Consider the following 23,166-nt stretch of genomic DNA (forward strand, 5'->3'; position numbering starts at 1 on the left):
GCTTGAAGATGTGAGTAGAAGGCCTGTGCTGTTGACAAACTGAGAACCTGAAATGACCTGGTGTTTTGTGCTAACTTTTACTTTTTCTTCTCCAGTCCAGGATATGTGGATTGCAGCCCGGAGTACCAGTCGGCTGGAGTGATGGCAGGTCTTCATACTAAACCCAGGCAGAGGGTAAGTGAGAACTAAGTTCCTACTCATTTAAACGCGGAACAGTTTCTTTCTAAGCCTGCTCGTGTTAGAGGGTGGGCAAGGGAATGTGTGTGTCGAAAGTTAATCATCATCATTGTGTGAGTGTGACAGACTTTCTTACTTTTAATGGGTTGGATTTGCCCCGCACATGTGCTCAGGAAAGTGTACCCTAGCCTGGATCACGCCCCACTCTAATCACAGGATGTACTCAAAAGAGAAGGTCCTCCAGCACAAAGCTATGACCATTGGTAGGCAGGAGTTGCTGTGGTCTTGAACTGGAGGTGGCAGAAGAGTAACACTGGGGGCTGAAGGCATTTTATGACACTTTATCATGTTACCTCTTTTTTTCAGAAAGACATCAGTAATGTAGATTGAAGGACCGTTCTTATGCATTTTTACTGTTTATATGTGGTGTTAGACAAACATTTTGACATTTCGGGTTTGTCTTGTTGGTGCAATTCCCAGGGATCTGGAAGACCCAATGTTAGATAGATGCACATTTTTCACTTTCATACTATCCTTAGTTAAAAATACTTTAGGCTTGTCATTGTCTGGCTGATGCCGGTGACACGGGCATGGAGGGTCCCAAATGCTGACTGATACTTGGTGCTGTGTTGGAGCTTAGTAATACAGGAAATCTGAGGACCCTTTCAATCACTTGCCATCTCTTCTCCCCAACCTTAGTGTCCACCACAGCCTCTACTGTCGTCCTGGGCAGTCTCCCTTCTGGGAGGACTCTCCCAACTCCTTTCTTTTGCCTTTTTATCCACTTTCCTCCTGAATCATAGAATTGACTGTAAAACAGTGTATTACCGTTAGGTGTCGCTCTCTAACATATAATGTACTTTGTGAAAATGAAAACCAATTTATTTAAAAAATCACTCAATTGATATTGTAGGGCATTAAATCTGTAGATTTAGAAAACATTATTTCTTTGAAAATAAATTCTCTCAGATAGAGTAATTGGGAATTATTCGGTCAGAATTTTTTAAGTAAATACAATTTTAAAATTTATTTTATTTGCTGGAGAGATTGCAAAAGAAAATTCAAAATTTTAGGCTGACATTCAAAGTTCTCCCTGACTTATTTCAAACCTGCATTTCCAAAATTACAGTTCATTCTATCTGTCTTTGAGTACCCCACCCCTCAGTCAAATTGTGACATTGCTATTTTTTTTAATATTCATATACTTTTCCGTGCTACTTCATTTGCTAGGAGTGTCCTTTCATCATCTGTTAATCTTACCTGTTCAAAATCTACTTGCTGTTACAGATAAGCTCTGTGAAATGTTCCTTAATCTTCTCACATGGGAGCACTTATTCCTACCTCTGTGTCTCTGTGACACTTTACCTTGCTTCTTGTGCAGCAGTTTGTAAACACTACTCAAATGATAATCATTCATGTATTGTCATGAAAGCAAGGACTGTGATATAATTACCACAAGCCTAGAACAGTGCTTAGAATAAAGGTTAAAAATGGCAGTGATGTTAGTTAAATGAATGAATTAATAATTACAAAAAACGGATATAAGAAGAGTTTATTCTAGTTGACTTTTGAAGCATTGCCAATTCACTGGGTACTGGAAACTGGCCAAACAATGACCATTGAAGAGTAACAGTAAATGTCAGTGTATCAGTGTGCGAAGAAATGCATCCTACACAGTGCTGTAGGGAGCCAATCAGTACAATTGGTTTATTGGCCATGGTAATTGATGACATGAGGAAGTAAACAGCTTATCAATCCCTTAGAATCTCTATTTAGAACTTCCTGCTTTTTAGCCACACTCTTGTGGGTAAGAAATACAGTTAGAAATACAGCATACTCTGTCTGTATTCAATTCAGAAAATGTTTTTCCTTCATCCACCGTATTCATGATGAAACTGAGAGACAGGGGATGCTTGTAGGAGAGGATGGAAATTCCATCAAGGTAAAATTTAAGAAGACAGAAGTTTGAGATCACCCCTTGGCAACTCATCCTATCTGGGGGAGGTGAACACCGAACTTCATCAACAATAGTTTTTAGCCTTTGTGGTCTTTATTGGTAACCTTGTTTGCTGCCCTGTCTCATTACTTGTGTGGAAAGAGGATTATTCAGTCCCAGCCCATAGGCTGATAAACTCTCCCAGCAAGCAGAGATTTTTGTGAATCCTGACGGCTTCAAAGGCTAATGAACTGACATCCATACTCACTGGGACTTGGCCCCTGACTTCTGATGCATTATTGAGTAAACTGGCTATTACTTTATTTTTTTTTTTAAAAAAGAAACCACTTACAGGAATTGAAATAGCTATACATTTTGTTTGATGAAATTACCCAGGATAGACTAAAATTTAATTGATTATGCATACTTTTGGTATTATTTTCAACTTTTTTGTACTCCTTTATCTTAAAAATGTTCCTAAAGGTAACCTAAAACAACCTTAAAAAAAACCCCAAAGGTATACAGTATTTCTAACCTTCCCACTGAGATGTTCATAAAAGTACATGCAGGAGCTGAAACAGTTTTATGGAAACCTGGAAATGATTTTCTGAGTTGGCAACACTGGGGGAATTGCCTCTGCCCATCATGTGAATGGTCAGTGCATCACCAACAAGGACGAAGTAGGAAAGAAAAGGCAACTGCCTGTGCCGTTTGGGATGTTCCCTCTTAGCCAGTGGCCAGAGTCAGAGACTCTGCCTAACCTCGACCACAGTTGTTTTCTAATGTGGCTAATGGTATTCCTTTGTCCCCTATCAAAACTTTGAGAATATTTATAGGACATTTATAAACCATTAGTCTGAGTTTTCTGTGTGCCTCAGTTTTGATAAAGTGCCACTATGCCAGGCAGTGACAGTGAGTATGAGATGGAGTCTCTTCAGAGGCAGATTTATAAGGCTCCACATCTCTTGGACGCCTCAGAGAGGATTTTGCCAGGGGATTACTGAAGAGTTTTGTCTAAGCTGGTTTATGAGAATGGTGTAAGTTCCTCCCCTAGTCTGGGGATGAATGGGGGCTTTCCCTAGAGAGGAGGCTTCAGCAGGACCACTCAGAGAGAGAACTGTGCCACGTCTATCTGAGAAAGCTAAAAATATTGTGGCTGGAGCTTATCAGAAGTATTAATATGAAGTCATAATTTTTATTATATGTGTACACATGCAAAGTTGGAAAATACAGAAATAAATAATTGTAGATACGAATCAATGATGGGTGTTAAAATTAATGGATGAAAGTATGACAAAAAGCAAGATATTTGCATAGTTTCAAAGTATGGCTCCAGAATACTTTGAACTAATACTTATTAATTACAAAGTGGAAAACAGTAATTTTATAAAGGAATAATGTGGCAAGACCCCCTTAGCCAACTGATCAGAGTTAACACTATCAGTGATAAGATACTAACAATTAGGTACCTCCTGATCTGATGCACTGAGAAGCCACAGCATCATTTTTATGGTATTATTGCTAAAAATGCATATTTTCAACCTAATCATTATGAAACATCAGACAAGCCCAAACTGAGGGAAATTTCACAGAACAGTTGGCAGTACTCACCCCCGAAGTTTTAAAGTCATGAAAGATAAAGACAGACTGAGGAACTGCCACAGACTGGGGGAAACTAAGGAGACATGACAGCTAAGTGCAATGTTATTTTCTAGAGTGGATCCAACAGCAGAAAAGGACATTAGTGTGACAACTGATAAACCTCTAATACAGGTCTGTGATTAGATAATAGAATTGTATCAATGTTAATCTTCTGGTTTCAATAATTGAACTATTTAAATATTTAAGTTAACTTTAGGGGATACTGAGTGAAGAGTATCTAGGAAATGTACTATTTTTGAATTTTTGAAGTCTAAAATTATTTCAATATAAAAAATTAAAATCTCGATAAGAGTGAGAGAAGATATTTTCTAATACATATGATTATGAACTATATCTGTAATTATATAATGAGAATCTACAGATCAATGAGAAAAAGACAGATAACCCAACTGAAAACAGGAAAGCCCTTGACACTTCAAATAGGATATTCAAACGGTCAATAAGCAAATGAAAAAAGGAAATATCACTACCCCTCTACAAGACTGCATAAGATAAAAAATAAATTGATAATACTGTAAGTTAGAAAGGATTTGGGGCAACAGACAGTCTCATGCATTGCCTATGGAACTATTTGGCAGAATCTGCCAAAGCTGCGTGTACACATAAATTATGGGTAAACATAGTTACTCCAAAAGACATATTTACAGCTCTCAACTGGATATAACTCCAATGTATATCAATAAGAGGTGGGGTAAATAAATTGTGGTATATTCATATAATGGTAAACCATGGAGCAGTAAGAATGAACATATTCTGACTACGTGCAGCACAGAAGAATCTCAAAAACATAATCCTGAGCAAAGGAAGTTAGAGACAAAATAATACATATAGTATAGTTCCATTTATATAAATTTCAAAAACAGATAAAATTAACCCATAGTGATAAAATCAGAGTAGTAATTACTGTTGGGTGTGGTTAATGATTGGAAAGGGGTACAAGGAAGGTATTTGAGGGTACTGATAATGTTTTAGTATATCCTCTAGGTAAAAATTCATCAAGCTGCACATTTAGGCTTTGTAAACTGTTCTCTATGTATATTATATTTCAATTTACTTTTTTTTTCTTTTTAAAATTGAAGTATAATCAGTTTACAATGTTGTGTCAATTTCTGGTGTACAGCATCATTTTTCAGTCATACTCAATTTAAAAGCATATGTTAAACAAGGGGAAACAAAACACCAAGAGTACCAAGAGTAGAGTAACAAACAAAACACCAAGGTGACATGGACTGTTGCCTTCTTAGCACATCATGAAGCATACTGGTTCAATTTGGTAGGTTTTGTACTCACACACACAGAGTGTCTAGGGGCACAGAAAAAGACCTCTGTGTAGGATCAGATTATCTAGGAATTAATGCAGCTTGTAGGAGAGGATTTGGTGATAGGACAGGTCTTGTAGAGTCTCCCAGAGAAGCACCTGGAAGGTGCCTTCATGTCCATCCACATCAGGGGAAGGCCTGAGAGGGCGATGCTGTCAGAGCTGGGAAACGCTGAGTGGGAACAAAGGGAGGACTGCCCCTGCTGCCCAGTGATCACCAGACCTGGTGAAAATTTCTCCTCATTTAATTATGTGTAAATAAGGGGAAGAGCCTTTAAAAAAGCCCTGTATAACATAAAAGAGTGGTTCCAGTGCTCCAAAGTACTATTAAAAATTATGTATAAAAGATCATCATAGTAAAAGAAGAAAATTTAAAATGCCTCTGCTTTGAGTTATTAAAAGACAAAGAGGGTACCCGTGAATGACTATTTGAAGGGGACTTGATAAAGGTTAAAAAAGAGCTGCCAGCGATAGGAAAAGAATCCATAGAAATTAAAACTCCACTACAGAATTAAAATCTGCACTGGGACTGGTTAATGTAGAACCTTTTATATAGTACAGAAAAGAAAAGAAAATTTTAAGAAAGAAAACGGTAGACTTGGGGGATAGAATATGAAGCTATGAATATCTGGCATCCTTGAGAATGAGACTAAATGAATAGAGAGAAAATATAATTAAGTGTATAATCACAGATATATAAAGAACAGTTTTTGGATCTGAAAAAACTATATCTGATACTATAGATTGAGGAAAATGTTTTAGGCAAAATGAATAAAATGAGGAGTTCCAGGGATATGCTGGTGAAAATGTGAATTTTCAGTATAAAAACAATTGAAAGTTTTCAAGTAAGAAAAATAAACAGGTCACTTATAAGGATAAAAATAATTAGATTGTCCTAAAGGACCATGATGAGAGCACTGATGCCAGATATATGTGTAGAGTGAAGCCCAGGTGGTCATTTTAAATTGTTACCCAAATGAAATACAAGAATAAAAATTTAAAGAGAAGACAATGAAGAACAACTTGATAATATTTTAGGTGCATAATCCCAGGCTGTACTGGCAAGAATTGGGAAGTAAAAGAATATTAAATTAATACTTACACTACGATTGGATTTTGTAATTAGAAAAATATAAATTCAAATGGGGTTTTGAAAAACTTGTTTCTGTTATTTAAAAACTAACTCTACATTGTCTAACTCAGTGAAATGAGTACAGATATGACTGAACTCATTAGCTATATTGCATATATATATGCATATATGTATGCATGTGAATTCAGCAAAATGCTAAAAGAGGTTATCTCTATTTACTAGACCATAGGTAACTTTTATATTCTTCCTTATGTTTTTGTATTTTTATAAAACGGTAAAATGGTATTAAAGCTCCAAGTCAGTCAAAGTAAAAGTAAGCAATGTTTTCTGTTTATAAAGGAAAAAAGGCAGAATCAAGCAACTGTTCAAATATTCAGCAAAGTCTATTTTCTTATTGCATCTTTGAATAATTATGAACATCAAATAGGAACAAGGCAGGAAAATCTCCAAACCCATTTCAAGGTTCTAATCATATTGACAATGCTTTGTCTCTTCTTTATGAACCCATAAAATCTTTTAGGGCCATTAGAGCTCCCTATGTAATCCTAAAGGATGGGTCATTCTCCACCTTTATAAGGCAGGCCCATTATCTCAAGTAGAGTACCATTAGTAATCAGCCTCCCAACCCTGTAAAGGTGATATGTGAGAGATAAATTCAGGTACAAGTAGACTAAATAGCTGGACGTTTAATTCCAAACTTAGATTTAGTTTCCTTGGGAGCTGAGCTGTACCACAATATGTCACAAAAATGTTTCTAATCTATAGCAGTCAGACCTAAGTGGCTGAAATAAACTTTAACCAACACACTGAAAAGCCACAACAACCACGACAACACAGTCAAGAGGCCTCACTGATGTCTGTCTCCTGAACCAGCAAACTAATCAGCTGTCTGGATTTCACCACATATTGAGTGGAAAGAGGAAAGGAAAGACATCCAAGTGAGACTGTAGAAAAGTCTGAGAAAGGAACAGTTTGTTCCAAGGCCTACGGAAGTGCTGGTCTAAGGCACCCTTAAGGGATGGTCCCGTTGTTGGGGAGCCCCAGGTCCATGTTATTGCAGCATGAGCAACCTGAGAGAAAGACAAAAGCAACTCAAACAAACACATCCAAACAACTTCTTCATTCTGTGGAAGCCCAGGTTCTAACTTTTCTCTCATTTTACCAAAGCTCTGTTTTGGCTCAGCATGGCTTTGGACTTGACCCATTCTTTAAATATCCTATCCTTGGAAGTATAGGAATTCAACAAAAATAACTCAAGAACCCAGGAAAAAAAGCTCACTGAAAAGAGGGTAACTCCATTCTAATGTCATCCTGAGCTTTGGCAGTGGAGGGAGCCTAGACGTGAGTACTTTGCTTATTTCAAGCTAAATGAGGACGTAGGTTAGCCTTCCTACTCAAACATAGGTCAATTTTCACATACTTCTGCTTACTTTAAGAACGATCTCCATCCTCACACCCTCTTCCCTGCTTCCCTGACGGCTGCACACAACATCACGGGTTAACTAAAGCAGCAATTTCAGGGGGCTTCAGGAACATCAATGAAGGAGAAGAATTCAAAGATGTTCTTGGTGAAGAATTATGAAAGATGGCGAATGGAACCCTCCTTCCTTTGCCTCCACTCCCAACTTTGTCCCATTTGCCTCTGCTGAGTCTCATGGTTGATGGAGCGGATGGGTAGCTAGACCCAAGTGAGCCCTTGGGCTGTGGGACTCCTGGTGAGAAGAGTGGGGCCCTTCTCTGTGGGCTGGGTGAGAACTTGAGAAGCAGAACTTGAGGTGAAGCAGAGGCTCTTGAGTGAGAAAAGCTTAGCCTATAGAGCTCTGCGCCCACCACACACTGCCCAGAGTGCCCGGAGAGCAGAGGCATTAAAATAGCTTTGTATAAATGCTCCAGATTTTCCAGCCCACAGGAAGTCAAGAATCAGCTGAATGAGTGGGCTGAGTCGTTGCAGACAGGAGGCTATGAGAGTGTCCTCCAGGAGCTCTGATGAGTCAGCAACAGTGACAATGAAAACAACAAAATATAACAAGTGATCTTAAAGACACAGTGGGGCAAAAGTGACTAGTGAGTATAGGTAGAACACATGCCTGGCGAATAGAGTGTAGAAGGAGACAGATGATAATTGAGACAAAAAATAATTAGAGCATTTTAGGAGATTCTAGTATAGCACAAATAAAACTTTCTGTAATTAAGAATCAGTTTTCCAACTAATGAGTTCAGTAGCTGATTGGAAGGAGGTCACTTTTGAGATAGAAATTTGTGGAAAAATACTGAGACATGAAAAATCATCACAGAAAAGATAGAGTTGACTTCCTAAGACCCACTATATTCATTGTAAGAATTCTAGAAGGAAAAAGAGTAACTCTCTCTGAATAAAGAGAGTGAGGAGTTAAACAGTAGCAGGAACTGTCCCTGATTTGAAAAAAGATCTAAGTCTGCACACTGAAACGTTCACCAGATTCCAGTAGGGTGCATGAAAAAAGGTATATTGAGGCATGGTAAAAATTCTTCACCTCTGTTAGGGAAAAAAAAAATCCGAAAGTTGGACTAGGTAAAGGGGATTATTGGGTGCTTTTTCTGTGCAGGGCTGAGCTTGACTTTCCGTTGACCAAGCTATTTTATAAGTCTGTAATGGCTGAGGTTAATGTGTAGGTTTTTGCCTGGTAGAGATGAAAATAATTTCTGTTTGGTGGAACAGATAACCCCAAAGGATACAGTTTATGGCTCTGTAAGACATAAAGCAGTTTCATATCTAACTCAGCAATTTTATCTTAATATTTCTTTTTGAATCTTCATGGAATCCTTCTCTCTCTCAACATTTTAGTATTTTTTTCTCATTATTTAGTGAGTTTAAAAAATCATTTAGAAGTGCTCATATTGCATGGGAATTGTGGTTTTACCTTTTTGAAAAGGATTCTTAACAGTTTTGGAGCTCCAGCACTGAAATGCCCAAGTGCACTCACTTGAAGAGCTGCTTTTTTGGAGAAGTCACCTCGGGAGCAGCTTTTGCTCAAGTGCGTCTTTTCTTGCCTCCTGGAGCAAATTCCAAGCAGCAGTAGAGGCTGAACTTTTCTGATGCTTGCTTCTTCGGATTTCTCTCTCTCTCTCTCTCTTTCTTGATTCTGTACTTTGCTTTTGCTGGTTCCTGCATGGTCAATAAAGCCATTCCCCATTGATGGCAGCAATGGCTGGGAATTCGGTTTTATGGTGACCATTGTATGATCCACATGGAGGATGGAAATCTAGTCTTTAAGCGTGAGAGATGACAGAGATTTTCTGTTTTCCTTTTTGAGGGCTCAAATCAGTTGAAAAATATTTTGTGACCACTGGGAAGGGCAACAGCTCTTGAGATCTAGACTGGTGAGTTTTGGGATTTCCAGGTTTACATTTGACCCACAGTTGAAGTTGTACAACTGTGTGTTTGTAATTCAGAAAAAACCCTTTACCTCTTGAGTGAGAAGGTGAAATATTTTCTTACTTCTGGAGGGTATTAATAAATGCGATTGCAATGTCTGTTAAATTAAAGTAACTATGTTCTGATTGGTTTTCAGAGATCAACAAGTGCTTTATAAATTAAATATTACCAGAATTCATAGAAAATAAACTAAATTTTTACTGCTTTAAAGGCACTAGGCATTTGAGGGAAAAAAACACTTCTTACAGAAACTGCTAGCTTAGGAACATATTAAGAATCCGAGTTCACATAATTAAGATAAATCTTTGGATGTATTACACTTAATAGTTTTTTTTAATTTATTAATGTTTAGAATAATACAGCATGTGTATGTGTGTGTATATATATATATATATATATATATATATATGTGATTTGAGTATGTTTTCTCATGAGGAGAGTGGTTTAATATAAATTCCTAAATGTTAAGTTACTTTGCTGTACTAATCAAATAAATTAATATTACAGACACATAATAGGATTATAAAATTATAAATTTGTCTTCACAATTTTGACATTTTTATAGTAGTAATTATTTTTGCAGTGTGTCTATTTGAACATCATTTCCAAGATCTGTAGGTACCTTAATACCTTGGAATTTAAAAAACTGTGTTAATCAAAAGATAATCAGTGGATACACAGATGATTTGTAAGTACTATTGATACTGAAACACTGATTACTAAGCTTAATTTCAAGTCCACATGCTTTCACATCTGATTTTGATACACTATAAAGTTGCTATGTCTTTGAAGTATTCATGTTATAAATGTTTTGTTTTTGCCACTTTTTGAAGGTGTAAAGGATGTGTGTAGCCAGAGAAAGCTTTGTTAGTATTCGTAAGTTTTGTTAGACCGATAAAATCCTTAAGTATGATACATTTTTCAATTTTCTGTTTTCTAGTTTGCTCTGCGAAATAGAACTTATTTTAGTTAAAATTTATAATTAATATGGATTCTTGAGTCTATAGTAGGAGCCATAGTGTGAGAGAAATACAACTGTATATGTATGTTTGCTTTTTAAGAAAAAGGAGAGTGATTCAGTCCTAAATTAAAGTGTCAGTTTGTTTTGGAGTATTCTTGAGAGAGCACAAGGAAAGATAAAAATCTGAGTATTACAGCAAGTTGTAGAGAATTTGAGGAAAGTAATTTTATTTGTCTTGAATTGTAATAGCTGAGTCTGTAAAGGAGCTATGAAGTATACTAAAATTTTGGCAAAGTTTGTAAAATTTGATGAATTTATTCACCAAATAATTTAAGGAACAAAAAGGAGCTTGTGAATATTTTACTGCCAAGTACCATATTAATGAAAAACTAGAATTTAGCTTTCTTTCTGCTAAAATAGTAACTTAGTCTTATAACTCTTAATAAGGGATAGAAAAAAATGTCAATATGCACCCTCTGTGAAATCTATTTAGATAGTAGAAAATTCATATCTCATCAGAATAATTTTCTCGGTTCGATATCTTATAATGTCCTTAATTATGTTTTATAAAGCAAAAGCAAAGAACAAAGAGTCTTTACTTGTGAAAGAATTAAAATTCCTTACAATCATGTTATGTTGCTTGATGTTATTTTAAAATACCTTTCTAACACTTTGATTAAATAGATAACCAAGTACTAGTTCTCAGCATCCATGATGTTCTCTTAATCCAGTATCCAAATCTCTTCTAAAAACTTTTGATTTTGTCTGTCCAAGTTCAGATGCTCAAGTTAGAAAAATAAAGTCAGGATGTCTTTTACATCTGAAAATATCTTTGACAGTTAACAAAGGGCCCTGGGAAATAAAAAAGATATATGATTTTACCTTATAAAGAAGAATGCTAGAAATAATTAGGAGTGTTTGGTATGTTCTGTATTTCACAGCTGGTTTGGCACTACTGTAACAACTAGATGGGAATAATTGTTAAATCAGAAGACATGCTGAATTTTCCCCTTGTTAAGTTTGTACAGCTAAAATGTTACTAAGATAAATATTTCAGAAATTGCACATTTTCTGAGAAATCCTTGAGATTTACTGATGCTCTCATTATTTCTATTCTCAGGAAAAACATTGATCAAACCCTTATGAAATAGTTATAATCTGTGCCTCATTAGAGAATATTCTTTTCCTCCAATTGGATACTGTGAGTCTCTGGGATAAGTTGACCATAGTCATTCCACTTCATCATTGAACGAGCACCCCTTAGCTGTTTGCCTGAAGGCTACTCTGTGTACTATAGACTAGTACAGTGGTGTCTTCACCAAAGAAGGACAGTCATAGTGTCTCACGGGATGAACTGTATCAGATACTCTATGGATGCTTTAAAGAATAGGTACTTGGATACATACTTCTGAGCTCTCAATGCTTCGATGACTTTCACATTTTACCAGTGGACTAAGTTAGGAATTCCAGGACTTTTTCCAGTCCTGAAGCAGATATTTATGATGAAAGCAAACTGTTTGGCCCACGATCCAGTGGAACAAGAGTGAATTACATGGGACTAAATAAACTGATAAGGAAATTAAATTGTGGTTATTTATTTAAAATATAGCTAGCATTATTTTTAATGTTCCATTTTTAATGGATATATGAGGAAATTTTCTCTTTGTTCTTAAATTATCACTATCTCCCAACTTAGTAAACCTTACTTTTTTAAGCTGAAATAAATATTTTAGTGGTATCTAGTACTCATTGACTCTTCAGAATTCGGAAATACTTCTATTTAGCATTAAAATTATTTGCATAGGTTCAGCAAAAATCTGTCCTCCTTTTAACCAGAATATAATTGAACAAATTGTGCAGCTGAGTCTGTACCTATAGTGTCATATCCGAGAATAAATCTCATTTAATCAGGTACAACATGCCCACCATTAATAAACAAGGTCTGGTTTTGTATAAGGAGCCCAGGCTGTCCTCTGTGTGTTCCTTCTCAGAAAGGAAGGGCCTAGCACAGGCATTCCCAGTGTCTCCTGGGGTTGGGGGAGAGAACATGAAGTATCTAAATGTATCATCTTATTCAGAAGGAGAACGTTTGTGGGGGAAATACTGGGTATCATTTCAAATATCAGTAAAGACAAATGCATCTGATTGTGAGAGCAGGTAAATGGTATGTCAAATTAATAAGGGAAAAAATGGAATGAATAGTAATTTGATTTTACCAGAAAAAAAATGAGAAAAGGAAGCAACTTTAATGAAAGTAATAATCCTTTTATTTATATTGTAATTTTATGCCTCTTCATAGAAAAGTTTTTAAATCACTTTCACTGCTTATGTGCTTATTGAATGGGATAGGGATGGCAATGTTCTTAAATGCTTCCACATTAACAACATACTTAGCCTTCTGCATCTCAGGTTAATGAATAATGCAATGTCTTATGCTAAAGTAAATGTACAAGACCACTATTTAAGGGCAGGCAAGGTTGACATACTGTTGTTTCTTTCATGCATATTAAGAAGTTTTAAAATTGAAAGTTCATGAACAGTGGAGAGTCTATAACCAATGACACTAATATTCAATACTCCTTGTCTTCCCCTTTAGTTGAATATATTTTTAAAAATTGTGCCCATCTTGGTGACTGCGTGCTTAACATAGTCTAAAGGTTAATAAGCACTTTATTTTTTGATGGAGTGATTGATAGACTGAACCAGTGAATAAAAGAATGAATAATTCACACTAAAATATTTGAGACAATGTGTTAATAGGACTCTGTATTGAGAAATCTGTATTTTAAAGGAGATTAGTATGTATCACAAAGAGGAGAAGGGGGAATGGTAGATATTTTGCAAAATTTCTGTAGAAGGACTGCCTGTGGATCCTCTGATTACAGCAGCCTGGCAAATGCCTAACCTTCCTGCATTCTGCTATTCTTTCTACATTTTGGAGCTCCAGACTTCTGCAGGTGTCTTCAGAGTATTCATCAGCTATGTATATTCCCCATGAGTTGGAGCCAGGGAATCAATAGCCCCTTCCTAATCTTGACAAGAAAATCACCAGTTTGCATGCAGAGAAGCCTTAAGGTTCCTGGACCTTTGGTTCTGGGGATCAAAACCAGGTGCAGCCACATGAACTTTATTACTTGGCTGTGTTCGTTAAAATAATTAGCATGTTAGCTTGATTTTTAAGATCTCAGGAAATTCTTGCCTAGGAAGATAAGATTGCAAGTAACTTAATCGTTCATTTCAGGAATATTTCCAAAATCCTAGAACACTGGAATGCTAGACTACTCAATGTGCCCTCATCAGAACAAATATTCCTTTTCAGGATGATGGATAACATCAAATGACTGTTTATTCTTCAAGATTCACTTTGAAACCCTTGCCTTGCTGTGTTCACCAATCAAACTATTACGTCAAAAACTTAACCTATCCTAATCAAACTCCCCTCTCTCCACTCTTATAAAAAATCTGCCTAAACTAGACCCTAAAACGTTATAAATGGCCTATCTTTGCTCTCCGCTCTCTGAAATGCTACCAAGAGTCTTTCAAGGTCGTGATCTCCCTTACCTCAGTAAGCAATAAACTCAGCGTTGCTCTTTCAGCAGGTTACTCTGGTGACGTTTTCAGGAAGGGAGTATATGACAGTCTAGAAGGAAGACATTGTAGACTCTGATTTATTCAAGTTGTTTAAATAATGAGTTTACTTTCTGAAAGGAATTCTTAAGTTGTTTAATTATGTGATGCTGATGTGCTGGAGCGTACTTGTATCAGCTCGCACTGGCTCACAGAGCTGATTCTCAAATAATCAAGTATTTGCAAGTTTGCTAAAACATTGGTAGCTTTAAACTGGCCAGGGTAGGGGTATTTACAGCATGGAAACTGACAAATACTACCAGTCAGGTCTCTTTATTCGGAGAGCTGATATACCAGCACATCACTGGTTTATTGCTGGGTTAATTTCATGTGAGATCCTCAAAGGATCCTTTGCTCATACTGAAAATAGGAATGAAAACCAGCGCCTCTTTTGAGATACCGAAAACCTTAAAGCCCCATTATTATCAGAGCTTTATTTATGTTTTTGCATTACAAAAGCATTGTTAAGGAGAATAACACATGTACCGACAGGAAAATTTATTGTCTCACGTTTCTGGTAGAGATTTTCCTGAGTTCTATTTCTTTTACTCTACTACTGATAAAATTTTCAGTGGGTGAACTGCCTGCATAGAAAGTTCTACAGTTAGGAGTTTCAAGTCATTTAATATATTGTAGAAAGTCAGCTTCAAAGGAGCACACATATAAGGGAATGCCCAAATGGAAAAGGAATGATCAGTCCTATTTCAAGGGGCTGACTTCACTCTCTGTCCCAGGTCTGCAGGTCTTCAGCTCAGCTTCCTGAGTCACTCACTCCCTCTGCTTTAGATTTCTGGGATACACTGCTGGTCTTGATTCCTCAGCGAGGGTAAGAAGATCTGTCAGCTAAAACAGATTGGAACCTAAAAAAACCCAACCCTCCCCAAAAAACCCTCCCACTTTTACTAATAACATTAACTAGAGAAGCAACAACAAAATAAATAAATAAAATACAAAACCATGGTGATACATGGTGCGCATAATTCTTAAAATCAACCTTTGCTTTCCCCTTTGCTAGATTTTCCCTTACCTTTCCCCTGTTTATTTGTTCTCTGATTTGAGGAAAGGGCTGGAGTGAGAATTGGTTTGATTCCCCCTCCTTGGTAAACGGTGGATAGTAAATAAATGGGTGTGTGAACTTGCATATATTTTATTATTGCACATGTTTATTTCCTGGACCACATTTATCTTTTCTCTGGAAACACACTGACTGAAAGAACAGGTGACAACAACAGCCAGGAGAGCCCTGTAACTCTGTCTTTCTGTTTGTCTGTCTTTCTTATTTTCTTCTTGTTCTAAGGTTGACTCACTGGAATGAGATCAATACTTAACCCTGGGGCAGTTTGACTGATAAAGAACTTAAAATTCAAATATGGTTATTGTGCCTATAACTCTCCTCAAGCTTGGCAGCAGAGCAGAGCAACTTCTTTTTCACTGTGTGAATTAAAAAAAGAAAAAAAACAACCACCTCTGGACCCCTGGATGGGGGGCTCGTTTGTAGTGCCTTTCTTCACAGGGACCACTGGTTTTGTAGTAGAGCAGCAGGGAGATGAGAAAACAGAATACTTGGTGCTTATTTGTAGACGTTTATAAAATCATAAAACATGAGGGGACCTTTGCGTCAACAACACTAGCCCCCCAAACCTATAGAAAAGAGAAAGGATTGAAGTCACGTCCTTAATGTCACATTATTAGTGGCAGAATTAGGACCAGATAGAGCAAGTGAGTTTCACATTACCAGCAGTTATGACTCCAAACTGATACTGGTTTTTGGCAATAATGACTGATGTGATACTGGGTTTATAAATACATATATACACACACACACACACACATACATACATACATACATATATAAACTTTTCCCATTTCCCCTATTCCTATTTATCTGCTTCCCTTTTCCCCCCTGTTTCTTCAGTTGTCTTTAAAATATGTTCAAGTCTCCCAAAGAAAAGAAAACAACCTTTAGAAATGAACAAAATAATTTCACATTTTCTCCATCATTGTTCAAGGGTCATTGGTGAGCAATTTGACAATCCATGTTAGAGTTTAGTATGAATTTCTATGTGTAGAAATCCAGCTAAATCACAAAAGTAATGGAAGAGTGAGGTTTGTTTTTTTTTAACAACAGATTTTCAAAATTGGCTTCCAGCAGGTGACACCCATCATAAATGGGTTTCTCAGATGGTCTGGAGAGAGACAGTCCACTGAATTAATTTACTGCTCCCCAATCTGTGGTCTTAAAAAGTATTTAGCCATATTTTTCCTATGGGCAAACTCTGCATGGGGAACTGCTTTTGGAATTAGCCACATTACCTCTTTCTGGTCACCAGAGTATCATTCAGTAAATTGCTTCTGTAAGTGTTCCTTAGTGGCTGGAAAGAATTAATGAAGTTACTAGGTAATTTCTGCACTGTGAGAATCTGGCTAAAATTTGTTAAAAAGAAGATACTCCATATTGCAATCATTTTTGAACAGTAATTCTGTTTTTAGGTTTGTTCATTCGTCCAGCAAACATTTGCTGAAAACCTGTTGCAGATAGTAGGAGCTTTATTAGACACTGGGGGGGGGGGCGGGAACAAGATGAACAAATCATCCCTGACACCAAAAAATCAATCTACTGGGAGAATAGCTGGTGACAATGAAATGTGGTATGCGATAGCCTCATGAGAGACATGCGCAGGGTTACACAAGTAAATTGGGCTGTACTGGTGGTAGCGGTGCTGGTGGCTGTGGGTGGCAAGGCCACAATGATGGTGGTGGTAGCAGTGGTGGGTGGTGGTGTTGAGAGAGACAACGGGGATCACAGAAATGTTCTTGGAGGTAATTGCTGAGTTGAGATCTAAAGGATAAATAGAAATTAGCCAAATGAAGGAAGAGCATGTTCCCTTATTCTTGCCCCTAAGTGCCTTAAACATATATGCAATGCATTTTAATTCAAAATTCCAACTTGGAGAACATGACAACAATTCAGAGAGGTTCTTCAAGTTCTCATCTTAAAGCTTGGCTGGGCTTTCTTCATGTGGGGTCTACATCTCATGCAGGCATCATCACAACTTCCCACACATTTGTAACCTATTTTATCGGAGAATGTATTACATACCACAAATTCTGGCCCTATGTCAGTGTTTGATTCAAAGCAATACCTTCTCCATTGCCTTTGCTCCAGCAAGAAGTATGCCATGCATCATCAGACAGCCTGGTAACATCGACACTTTTATGTTTCCCTGAGAAATAATTTCTGTAGCTGAAAGGCCAAAAAGTTTGTAGAATAGGATTCTGAAGAAATAAGCAAAATGAAGACAACCTGTTAAATTCTTTAGTGTTGATACACTTTACAAAAAATGGCATTCTAGGGACGAAGGTCACTGAGGTGAGAAAAATGATGCATGAGGCTGTCACACAGGTCTCATCTGTGTCCTATAATTTTTAAGCTGCTCCAGGTCACTAGGGATTTAGAATGCCTGGCAAATAAGAATAGGGCAGCCAAGATATTCCTTAAGGGACCCTCAGAAGAAATGTAGATTATTTTATAGCATTCTTGCTATAGGGACAAAGAAACCACAAGGCCACTCTTGATACCCGGGGACATACTGGGCTCTGCTTCATACACCCACACATCTATTTCTAATCTCATGAGCAGTCGTTTTCATTTTAGTTCTCACCAACATGTTTTCTGTTTCACTAACAAATATTGTTCTTTTACAATGGCCTTCTTAGTCATCAAAGACTTATTTATTTATACATCTTCCGCAAGATTGATTGGTGGTGGAAAATACTACCTATTTTTAGTACTGACTTAAATTGAAGTGATGAATAATCAGGCAAGTAGCGATGGAGTGCTTTCAAATATTGGCAGCTTTTATTTAGTAAGTGCCTACCCTGGGACAGGTCTTGCACTTGTTGACTGTCATGTGTTAAAGGGGAATCTCATTTTTATAACACCTCTAGCATGTGGGTATTATCATTCCACAAGTAAATGTATGTGTTCATCAAGGGAGAGGAATTTTCAAAGATAATACACCAGAAAATAGGAAAAGCATAATTTAAAGTCAGAGCTGATGTTCTTTCTGTCATACTGAATAGATTTCAATCTTTCATAGATGTACATGGCTAGAGATTTTTCAGCCTCCACTGCACACAAACTATGGATGCTCTCTAAATATGAAATGTAAATTGGGTCTTATGAAGACATTGAGATATACGGCCTTAAAAATAGAAAGTTTGAAAAGAGTAATGCAGGACACTTTGTAGTAGAGAGAAGGAAAATTTCACAGAGAAATGGAAATTTAGATGAAAACTTACAGATGGATGGGACATATAAAAGAGAAGGGAGGATATTTGAGGAAGTGGGATATTCGTTTGAGGAAATGTTACAGATGAGGACATACATAAAGAGTGATGATAATCTGACTTTTCAGAGTGGTTGTCATCTAAGACATGGGCTGGACCAGAATGGAAGTCAGGGCATGTGAGTGAATGAATATTTATTTGTTAGTGAGAAAATGTCCCTGGAGACGGAGATCGTACTTCCTTCAGAAAGAAAAAAGAATCAGAGAATTTCTTTGTTATGATTGCATTTCAATTGAACGTCCCCAAATCTATATCTGCAAAAACACCAGTGGTGGTCAGTGCCTTAGAAGGCAAAGTTCTGTGACCTCCATCAGAAGACTGAAGTATAATTAAGTTTTTCACTATTACCCTCTCCCCTGCCTTTAGAAAAGTATCTGGTGCCCCAAGTTCTTCTACCAGAAATCCTTCAACACATGAAGTTAAGAAATGAAAAATGCCAAAGGTCTGACTTTGGTATGGTCTCTATGGGAAATAGTAAATCAGCTAATGATTTCCAGAACTTTTGCAAGCTTCTAATAGAATTTTCACTTTAAGCTTTCTTGGAATTTTTTTTCTTTCAAATTCAGAATAAGAAATGAGCAAAGACAATTTGATGCTGTGGGGCAGTTTGGAGACACGTGGTGGGGGAGAGGGCAGGACTGATGACTCAAGCCTGATGTTGTTGAGTGTACATTAAGGGATTCCATAATGTCACATGCTTCTGTAGGAAAGTGTATCAACTCAACAGAAAGCAGCAAGGCCAGTGTTCAGCTGGTATGCTACAGTTCTACAAACCAGTTAGCACTGAATTCTGATTTGTTAGGTACCTTTCCAATTAAGTGGGGCCCATGCTGTACTTGTTAAATATTTTGACTATCCATACGGGAAGCAGGACCAGCTGTATTATTTTGCACAGACCCCTGTGCAAAATGAAAATATGGCGTGTCTTGTTCAAAAAGCAGGAGAAAGGGGTTATTAAACTTGCTAGAATATAAAGCTTTGTCCTTTCCTCTGCAGTCTCTATCTTGTCACAATGTTTAAAAAAAAACTTATTATTTCATGTCATTCCTCATTTAGATAAATTAAAATTTAAATAAATAAGTAAAATTGTTAAGAATTTCTAGATGGTGACAGGAGAGCATTAAGCTGAGTGAGGGGGCCCATCTGAATGTGGGGATCTGAAAACAAGTAGTATGTCTATGAAGCTAGCCTCGTCTAAAGAGCGGTAGTTTAGAACTTCAGCAGCGCCAAAACGAGCATTTGGTGAGAGTGATTTCTTGGGGGTAAAGAAAGAAAATAAGAAAGAAATCAAGGGCTTTGTACATTCTGTAACAGAAGATGGCCCAGAGTACCAGGTTATCATGCTGGAGATGCGGGGCATGCAGTGGACAGACAATGTGTGGAGGTCAGCAAAGAGTATGTCGTGGTCTTTCTAGAATCCTGGAGGAGGAATCCCATGGCCAGCACCATAACGGGAATCCCCAAGTGGAGAAATTGACCTGGTCTACAGGCTGCTAAGGTGTGAATTCTTGTCAACCTAGAAAGAAGTCTTTGGGGTGAAGGGTAGTCTTTCAAATGCTATTCTTTTCCTTATGTGTTCAATATTTGTACTTAACGATATAAGAGGTCATGTTGATGAAATGGAGTTGTGAAGGAGGGAACCCACCAAATAACAGAAACAAATCAAAAAATGACCCGTCATTTCAGCCTTCCTAATCTATAAAGTATAGCTTAACATGGAAAAAAGTCATGTGAGCAGGACACAGAAATAGGATGTTGAAAATGTGGATTCATAACTGCAAAGGTGAAAAAGACCTAGAAGCTTTATTCCACTTACAGCAAAAACTATATGAGTCAGCAGCATGAAGTAGCTGGAATAAAATAGCTAATTTGCTATTGAGCTACATAAATAGAAGTATAATATTTAGGACAAGGATGGCAATAATGAAATCCAACTCTGTACTCTTCAGACCACATCTGTGGTATTGTTTTAGTTCTATGCATCGCATTTTAAAAGTGATGTAAACAAGTGAGGCTATGATGATTGGAACTGAGTAGGAGAAATGCAGAGACTCAAAACAATATTATCTAAAAGGCAGTGAGAAAATGGGACTATTTAGTTTTGCAGAAAGAAAAACTTTGTAGAGAAGGAGTGAAATGAAAGGTGTTTCCAAATATTTGAAGAGCTTTCAAGCAGAAGAGGAATTCAGTTAACTCATTTAACTGCAGGGTGAAACTAGAGCCAATGGTGACTACTAGAAGGGGTTAGATTTCAGCTCCACGTGAGAAGGAACTCTGAATTGTAAGAGCTTTTAAAAGAAAAAATGAGCTATTTGGGGAAGTAATGAATTACCTGTTGCTGTTGTAGGAGTGTGGTGTCACTAAAAACGTTAGTTTGTGAAGTCAGACAACGGAGTTCACATTCAGTCCTTAACATTTTATTGACACTGGGATAACCTGGTACTCTTCCTAAGGTCTCCTAGCTTCATCTGCTGGCAGAGGAGATGTCTAACTTTACTAGAAGGTGTGTTTGGAATGTTAGAGAAAAATCTACGTAAATCCTTTGATACAGTCCCAAATGTTGTACCCGCAAGATATTGAATGTGCATTACAGAAAGTGTATATCATATGACACATGTACACGAACATATTTCTGAGTAGTGAAGGAGCTTACTTTGACCTAGATCTCAAGGTATCTCTATCCACCTTTAAAAAAGTAGGAACATGCCTAACATAGTTCTTATCAAACTTTTCCCTTAACTTCTTATTTCATGAAAACTAAGATCATAAGAGCTTGCCTACATAAATATTCTTAGAATTTTCCTAGTGAATTACCAGTTTTTATGTGGGGTTTTAAATATGGCATTGCAGTTTTTGATAGTCAAAACAAATTTTAAAAGTAAGTGGAATTTAACCTATTGTAAGCCTTGTGTGAAATACCTAAGTTCTCATCTTGTCCTCTGATCTCCTCTTCTCTGAAGCATCTTTTAAAAATCAAGTTGTTTTCTAGACAGGTGCAGATGTATCATCAAAAGGTTACAGGGATCAATACTCACACCCAACCAAGTTGGATAAGATAAATTCCATTTTATATCTGGAAAAACCAAGATTACACCAGGGGTAAAATTTACTGTGCAAATGCCACATGTCAAGTGCTGTGTCAGACACTTTGTTTCATGCAGTCCTAGCAACAGTCCCAACTGAAGCAAGTATCATTATCCTTTGTCATAGGTGAGGCGCTGAGGGTGGAGAACAGAGACCATGCCTTTCTTATTGATGGCACTTGCCTCACAGCCTGGCATAATGCCTGGTATATTAGGCACACAAGACATACCTGTTGAATTAATAGATAGATGAATGAACAAATGGAAACATAGCATCTCAGATAGAACAAGTCAACAAACTGAGGCCATAAATCTTTGTAAATGTTGAAGATTGATTCAGACTCAAGTCATTGCGCTGGTCCTCCTCAAAGAGCTGCAGAATCTGTCTGTGATGACTGCTGATTTCCAGGCACAGTATCACGTGCGTGGGTGGTAGCATGTATTTCCATACTGTAAGACAAATGAGTATCTGGTAATTGGCATTAGGTAAACCTGAGGTAAATTATTTTTGCAGATTTTTATTCTCTCTAGGTGTATTATTGAGCTTGCATTTTAGGAAGCTTGTTTTACACAAGTTGATTCCACTATTTTTACTCTCCCAAATACTGTTAAAAATAAGACAGCAGGCCCCAAATGGAGTCCCTTATGTTGCATCCCACATCACCAAACCCAGACTTAACCTTAATTAGTTTTGGTTCTCCCAGTAATGGGATTGTAAACCAGTCAATCAGGAATTAATTACCTGATCAGCACTAGTTAGGTCATCTGCCTGATAGACATCTACCCCCGACTAAAGGAAAGCAACCCTGCAGTGATCAATCCTCTTTTTCTGCTTGTGTAACTTCCTTATTCCTGCTCCCTTCTGCCCATGTTAATAAAGTCTTTTATTTTGTACAGCTCTTCAGAGCTCTTTCCTATCTGCTAGACTGGATGCTGCCCGATTCATGAATGAAGCCAATAAGAGCTTTAAAATTTACTCAGTTGAATTGTGTCTTTTAATAGACTTTTAGAATAGCTCTTTTTTTTTTCTGATTAGGAAAACAGTACATCAGAGACAAAATTAAATCATGTAGGCTTGGGTTTGAGTCCTGACTCTACCATGTATCAGTTAAGTGATCCCTGGCAAGTTACCTAATAGGATTAATACTTCCTACATAGGTTCTTTTTTTCCCCCCTTTTTGGTCAGAATTAAATGAGATAATATGTGCAATTTTCTTAGCAATGTGTCAGGTACACTAGAAGCACTCAACACATATTAAATCATTAATGATAAAATACTAACAGAATATGCTCCTTGTAGAAGACTGGAAAAACACAAAAGTATTGAAAGAAAAGTAATAAACTACTCATAATTGCATCCTCAAAGATTACCACAGTTAGTATTTTGTTGTGTTTTCTTCTAAAATGTTTTCTTTTCTTCTAAAAATGTTGTGTACATTTTAAAATAGTTGAGATAACACTGAATATATAATTTTATGAACTGTTCTTTTTGTTTTTTATCTCAGCAGGAGATTAATTTGATTAAGAGATAAAAGCTGAAAAAA

At 37.0% G+C, this 23,166-nt stretch overlaps 1 long non-coding RNA gene across 2 annotated transcripts in view; it reads left to right on the forward strand.

Moving 5' to 3' along the window:
* Positions 1 to 23,166, forward strand: part of LOC116280947 (uncharacterized) — a 243,174-nt gene that overhangs the window by 18,598 nt on the left and 201,410 nt on the right. For both annotated transcript variants that reach the window (XR_012073541.1, XR_012073540.1), the window contains exon 2: positions 96 to 174. This is a non-coding gene — a long non-coding RNA (uncharacterized lncRNA). The remainder of the gene's footprint in view (positions 1 to 95; positions 175 to 23,166) is intronic.

Source organism: Vicugna pacos, chromosome 6 (assembly GCF_048564905.1).
Source record: "Vicugna pacos chromosome 6, VicPac4, whole genome shotgun sequence".
In the NCBI taxonomy this organism is placed as follows: Eukaryota; Metazoa; Chordata; class Mammalia; order Artiodactyla; family Camelidae; genus Vicugna; species Vicugna pacos.